This window comes from Coregonus clupeaformis, unplaced genomic scaffold (genome assembly GCF_020615455.1).
Source record: "Coregonus clupeaformis isolate EN_2021a unplaced genomic scaffold, ASM2061545v1 scaf0319, whole genome shotgun sequence".
Classification (NCBI taxonomy): Eukaryota; Metazoa; Chordata; class Actinopteri; order Salmoniformes; family Salmonidae; genus Coregonus; species Coregonus clupeaformis.
The window spans coordinates 76,651-83,436 of NW_025533774.1; positions in this window are offsets into that span (position 1 = coordinate 76,651).

Consider the following 6,786-nt stretch of genomic DNA (forward strand, 5'->3'; position numbering starts at 1 on the left):
AGTGCAACAGAGATTGCATCAGCTGTGGATATGTTGGGGCAGTATGCAAATTGGAGTGGGTCTAGGGTTTCTTTGGATAATGTTGTTGATGTGAGCAATGACCAGCCTTTCAAACCACTTCATGGCTACAGACGTGAGTGCTACGGGTCGGTAGTCATTTAGGCAGGTTATCTTAGTGTTCTTGGGCACAGGGACTGATGGTGGTCTGCTTGAAACATGTTGGTATTACAGATTCAGTCAGGGACAGGTTGAAAATGTCAGTGAAGACACTTGCCAGTTGCTCGGAGTACACCGTCTGGCCCTGCGGCCTTGTGAATGTTGACCTGTTTAAAAGTCTTACTCACGTCGGCTACGGAGAGCGTGATCACACAGTCGTCCGAACAGCTGATGCTCTCATGCATGCTTCAGTGTTGCTTGCCTCGAAGCGAGCATAGAAGTGATTTAGCTGGTCTGGTAGGCTCGTGTCACTGGGCAGCTCTCGGCTGTGCTTCCCTTTGTAGTCTGTAATAGTTTGCAAGCCCTGCCACATCCGACGAGCGGGAACCGGTGTAGTACGATTAAATCTTAGTCCTGTATTGACGCCTTCCCAGTTTGATGGTTTGTCGGAGGGCATAGCGGGATTTCTTATAAGCGTCCAGGTATAGAGTCCCCCTCCTTAAAAGCGGAAGCTCTACCCTTGAGCTCAGTGCGGATGTTGGCTGTAATCAATGGCTTCTGGTTGGGGCATGTACGTACAGTCACTGTGGGGATGGCGTCATTTATGCACTTATTGATGAAGCCAGTGAGTGATGTGGTGTACTCCTCAATGCCATTGGAAGAATCCCAGAACATATTCCAGTCTGTGCTAGCAAAACAGTCCCTGTAGCTTAGCATCTGCGCCATCTGACCACTTCTTTATTGACCGAGTCACTGGTGCTTCTTGCTTTAGTTTTTGCTTGTAAGCAGGAATCAGGAGGATATAATTATGGTCAGATTTGCCAAATGGAGGGCGTGGGGAGTGCTTTGTTATGCGTCTCTGTGTGTGGAGTAAAGGTGGTCTAGAGTATTTTTTCCCTCTGGTTGCACATTTAACATGCTGGTAGAAATTAGGTCAAACAGATTTAAGTTTCTCTGCATCAAAGTCCCAGACCACTAGGAGCGCCACCTCTGGATGAGCGTTTTCCTGTTTGCTTATGGCCTTATACAGCTCATTGAGTGCGGTCTTAGTGCCAGCATCGGTTTGTGGTGGTAAATAGACAGCTATGAAAAATATAGATGAAAACTCTCTTGGTAAATAGTGTGGTCTACAGCTTATCATGAGATACTCTACCTTAGGCAAGCAAAACCTTGAGACTTCCTTAATATTAGATTTCTTACACCAGCTGTTTACAAATATACACAGACCGCCACACCTTGTCTTACTAGGCCGTTGTTATATCTTGCCAATGCAGCATAAACCCACGCCAGCTGTATGTTATCCGAAGTCAAGTCGTTCAGCCACGACTCGGTGAAACACAAGATATTACAGTTTTTAATGTCCCGTTAGTAAGATATTTGTGATCGTAGCTCGTCAATTTTGTTATCCAATGATTGTATGTTGGCTAATAGGACTGATGGAAGAGGCAGATTACCCACTCACTGTTGGATCCTTACAAGGCACCCCGACCTACGTCCCCCGATATCTCTGTCTCTTTCTCCTGCGAATGACGGGGATTTGGGCCTTGTTGGGTGTCTGAAGTAAATCCTTCGTGTCCGACTCGTTGAAGAAAAATATTCGTCCAGTACGAGGTGAGTAATCGCTGTCCTGATATCCAGAAGCTCTTTAAGGTCATAAGAGACGGTGGCAGAAACATTATGTACAAAATAAGTTACAAATAACACGAAAAACCCCACAAAATAGCACAATTGGTTAGAAGCCCGTAAAACGGGGCAGCCATCTCCTCCGGCGCCATTACATTGACTGATGCACATCTAAAATGGCAGCCATCTCCTCCGGCTCCATTAGATTGACTCCTGATGCACATCTTCACAGGAGAGACTAAGGCTGCGTTAAGACAGGCAGCCCCATTCTGATCTTTTTCTCAGTTGGTCTTTTGACCAATCCGAGCTTGGGCTGCCTGTGTAAAAGCAGCCAGTAAGGTGACCCAGATATACTGACTCACAAGGGAGAAACTACATGGCTGTTTTATCTCAACTCGTGGACAGACGCACGTAACATAACTGGTGTTGTAGCATCTGTCAACAGACTGGGATCGCGTCTATTAACGTGGAGTTTTGTTCCAGTGCGCAGATCCTTTCGGCATTGATCGTTTGGCCTGGCTTGGTTAACAGGCTAGACATTTGGCTTAACCTGGGTACCAGTCTGTTTCTGCCATCATTCCACTCCAAAAACAGTTTTGCATGACAGTAGTGTGTGTGTGTTTGCACTGTCGGATCCAGTGCTTGTCACATCGTTCATACACCTCGGGTGATAAGTGCATACTCAGAGAGAGCTGTGGCTGTTCAGCTGAACTCCAGGCCTGCAGTAGCTACAGATTGTTACATCAGATAATGTGATTTAACCAAAGCTTTTGGTATCCATTACTGGGAGTTACAGGTTAGGTACTGTTTGGTGTAGCACAGCAAATTTTCGACCAACATTAACTTGGCAATACTATCTTCATTCCCGATTCGCCCAAAAGTTTCTTCTAAAATGTGTCCAGTTGCAGGTGGTGCATTTGAATTTAGAAAAATGCTCCATTAGTTAAGAAAATAAGTAATCCAACAATGTGTTCGCTGCCATTTTGTCTATTTCAAATCTTCTCTCATTGATTGAGACGGGTGGGTCCACCCCAAAGTGCTGCATGTCATGATGAATGTCTTTATCAATGAGAGAAGATTTGAAATAGACGGAGATGGCTGCGTACACCAGGTTTGAATATTTTACAAATGTCCCATCCGAGAATAAATCACTTTTCTCCCGGGTAACCTGGTATGTCATTCAAAAGCATTATAGCATATAAATATGTCTGGATTTGATTAGAGCTTTGATCAGCATGAAAATGCTAACCTGATGCTACCTGGAGCCTGATGAGCCGTATATGAAATACATTTTATGAGCGCACATTAATGACATGTAATGAGCCAAAGCCCCAAAAGCCTAAATGATTTTGCAGTTATCAAATACATACAGTGCAGTTCGGGAAAGTATTCAGACCCCTTGACTTTTTCCACATTTTGTTCCTACAACCTTATTCTAAAATAGATTAAATAAAAAATATCCTCAATCTACACAATACACCATAATGACAAAGCAAAAACAGGTTTTTAGAAAGTTTTGCAAATGTATTAAAAATAAAAACAGAAATACCTTATTTACATAAGTATTCAGACCCTTTGCTATGATACTCGAAATTGAGCTCAGGTGCATCCTGTTTCCATTGATCATCCTTGAGATGCATCTACAATTTGATTGGAGTCCACCTGTGGTAAATTCAATTGATTGGACATGATTTGGAAAGGCACACACCTGTCTATAATGTCCCACAGTTGACAGTGCATGTCAGAGCAAAAAAACAAGCCATGAGGTCGAATAGAGCTCCGAGACAGGATTGTGTCTAGGCACAGATCTCTGGGCAAGTGTACCAAACAATTTCTGCAGCATTGAAGGTCCCCAAGAACACAGTGGCCTCTATCATTCTTAAATGGAATAAGTTTGGAACCACCAAGTCTCTTCCTAGAGCTGGCCGCCTGGCCAAACTGAGCAATCGGGGGAGAAGGGCCTTGGTTAGGAGGTGACCAAGAACCCGATTGGAGCTCTGTCAGAGCTCCAGTTCCTCTGTGAAGATGTGAGAACCTTCCAGAAGGACAACCATCTCTGCAGCTCTCCACCAATCAGGCCTTTATGGTAGAGTGTCCAGACGGAAGCCACTCCTCAGTAAAAGGCACATGACAGCCCACTTGGAGTTTGCCAGAAGGCACCTAAAGACTCTCAGACCATGCAGAAACAAGTTTCTCAGGTCTGATGAAACCAAGATTGAACTCTTTGGCCTGAATGCCAATCCGTCACGTCTGGAGGAAACCTGGCACCATGAAGCATGATGGTGGCAGCAGCATGCTGTGGGGATATTTTTCAGTGGCAGGGACTGGGAGACTAGTCAGGATCAAAGGAAAGGTGAACAGAGCAAAGTACAGCGAGATCCTTGATGAAAACCTGCTCCAGACCGCTCAAGACCTCAGACTGGTGCGAAGGTTCACCTTCCAACAGGACAACGACCCTAAGCACACAGCCAAGACAATGCAGGAGTGTCTCTGAAGGTCCTTGAGTGGCCCAGCCAGAGCCCGGACTTGAACCCGATCAAATATAGCTGTGCAGTGATGCTCCCCATCCAACCTGACAGAGCTTGAGAGGATCTGCAGAGAAGAAGGGGAGAAACTCCCCAAATACAGGTGTGCCAAGCTTGTAGTGTCATACCCAAGAAGACTCAAGGCTGTAATCACTGCCAAAGGTGCTTCAACAAATTACTGAGTAAAGGGTCTGAATACTTATGTAAATGTGATATTTTCGTTTTTTATTTTTAATACAATTTCTAAAAACCTGTTTTGCTTTGTCATTATGGGGTATTGTGTGTAGATTGATGAGGGGGGACAATTTAATCAATTTTAGAATAAGGCTGTAAAGTAACAAAATGTAGAAGTCGTCAACGGATCTGAATACTTTCCAAATGCACTGCACATTATGCATGACAGAAAAAAGAAAAGCCCATAGATGTTGCAAGCTGTATGCTCCCTTAGGAAAATACACTGAACAAAAATATGAACTCAGCATGTAAAGTGTTGGTCCCATGTTTTATGAGCAGAAATAAAAAATCCTTGGAAATGTTCCATATGCACAAAAACGTATTTCTCTCAAATTTTATGCACACATTTCTTTACATCCCTGTTAGTGAGCATTTCTCCTTTGCCAAAATAATCCATCCATCAGACAGGTGTGGTATATCAAGAAACAGATTAAACAGTGTCATGACTATCCTGTGAGGATCCAAATAGGTCAGATCAGCTTTGCAATGAATAACTTCCACCAGACCCCCTCTCACCCGCAGAGGGGGAGGAGGGAACTGGTGGGGGTTGACACCTCACGTCCCTGTTGTAAATCAAAGGAGAGAAGATCCAGGGTCTCCCTCTCCAAATTCACAAAGGAATGTGCTTTGTCTCCAGATACTTTTTACCGCTGAAACTTTAACACATTCAAAAGCAAATACTGGAACAATATTCCTAACAGAGAACGTGGGGAATGGTCAGAGGCGATCTATAGAAAACGTATGTCATATTGTTGGTTATTTTGTGATGTCATTAAAAATGTTATAAAGGAAATACTGTAACTTGAAAAGTATACACACTGTGAAGTGTGAAGTGTCCATCCGATTCGATTGCGTGAAATATGAAAAATGATGAAAGGGTTTTTGTGAAGAGAGGGACATGATTTTAGGAGCTTGACATAACTTTGTACAAGTGACAAGTCACGCTCAGTGAGGTCACCGGAGCATGTCAGCCTGACGGAACTGCCCCTTTCGACCAGAGTGCATAAAGGATCGGTAAAGAAATTAACATTCAGACCAGAAAGATGTTAAGCTGCAGCTGCACGTCTAAAGTGGTTTGAACTCTGAATTGCAAAACGAGGTGGAGAAGAAAACCCCCCTCCCGGATAATCACTTGTATGGCTGATTAGCTGTCCTAAATACAGTATATTGGAAAGTGAAGTTAAGTGGGACCATTCTACCCTCCTGTAGGTTTTCGCTCCAACCCCAGTTGTAATCAAACCTGATTCAGCTTATCAACAGCTAATTATTAGAATCAGGTGCACTATATTAAGGTTAGAGCAAAACCTACAGGACGGTAGCTCCCCAGGAATAGGGTTGGAGAGCCCTGTACCACTCTATTCAAGCCATCCTACTAAGCTACTCTCATCACCCCACTGGGAAACCATCGACACGGCTGGCTAGCCTATCTTCAAAGAACCAATCTTCCAGAACGAGTGGAAGGAAAATCCATTCTGTAGTTCTGTTTAGGACTACATGACAAGTCACCAGAGACCTACAGAGGACCACAACAGTAGAAGACTTGTTGTAACGGTTGGACAGTCAGAGCCTTACGAGCGAGCCACGAGAAGGCCCAACCAACTCCCTTTCCAAGGCGTCCCGATTCTGAGAGAGAGAGAGCTACAGGGCGGCACCTCACGTAAATACATTCATAATTTCTTACTCCAAGCGGGCGGCGGTTCGTGTGCAAAGTATTGGAGAAATATAAGTGAGAGTCGTTTCTAAATGTACCAACGTTAAGTGTCTCTGTCCCTGTCTCTACCTCTCCTATGTATTAAGTGTGCATGTTATCTTGTGTTACCATTTAGTTAGCTAGTAAATAAATAATTCAACCAGTTTGTGTAGAACTGAATCATAAGTAAGGCTGGGCTTTTTTCATATGCAAGGAGGTTACGGTGTTCAGAATTATGATATGATAAGAGGTTATGATGAATAAGTTGACTTTTTATCGATGTGATAGGTATAGACCAGGGCTGCCCAACCCTCTTCCTGGAGATCTACTGTCAGTAGGTTAGTCCAACCCTAATTTAGCATATCTGATTCAGCTAGTTAAGGTCTTGTTGAGCAGCTAATAAGTAGAATCAGGTGTGTTAAATTAGGGTTGGACTGAAAACCCACAGTATGGTAGATCTCCAGGAAGAGGGTTGGGCAGCCCTGGTATAGACCTTCTAGAGTTTAATTAGGGAGATGGAAACTCTTTAAACAACCACTCTCATGGTTCCCCAAATCC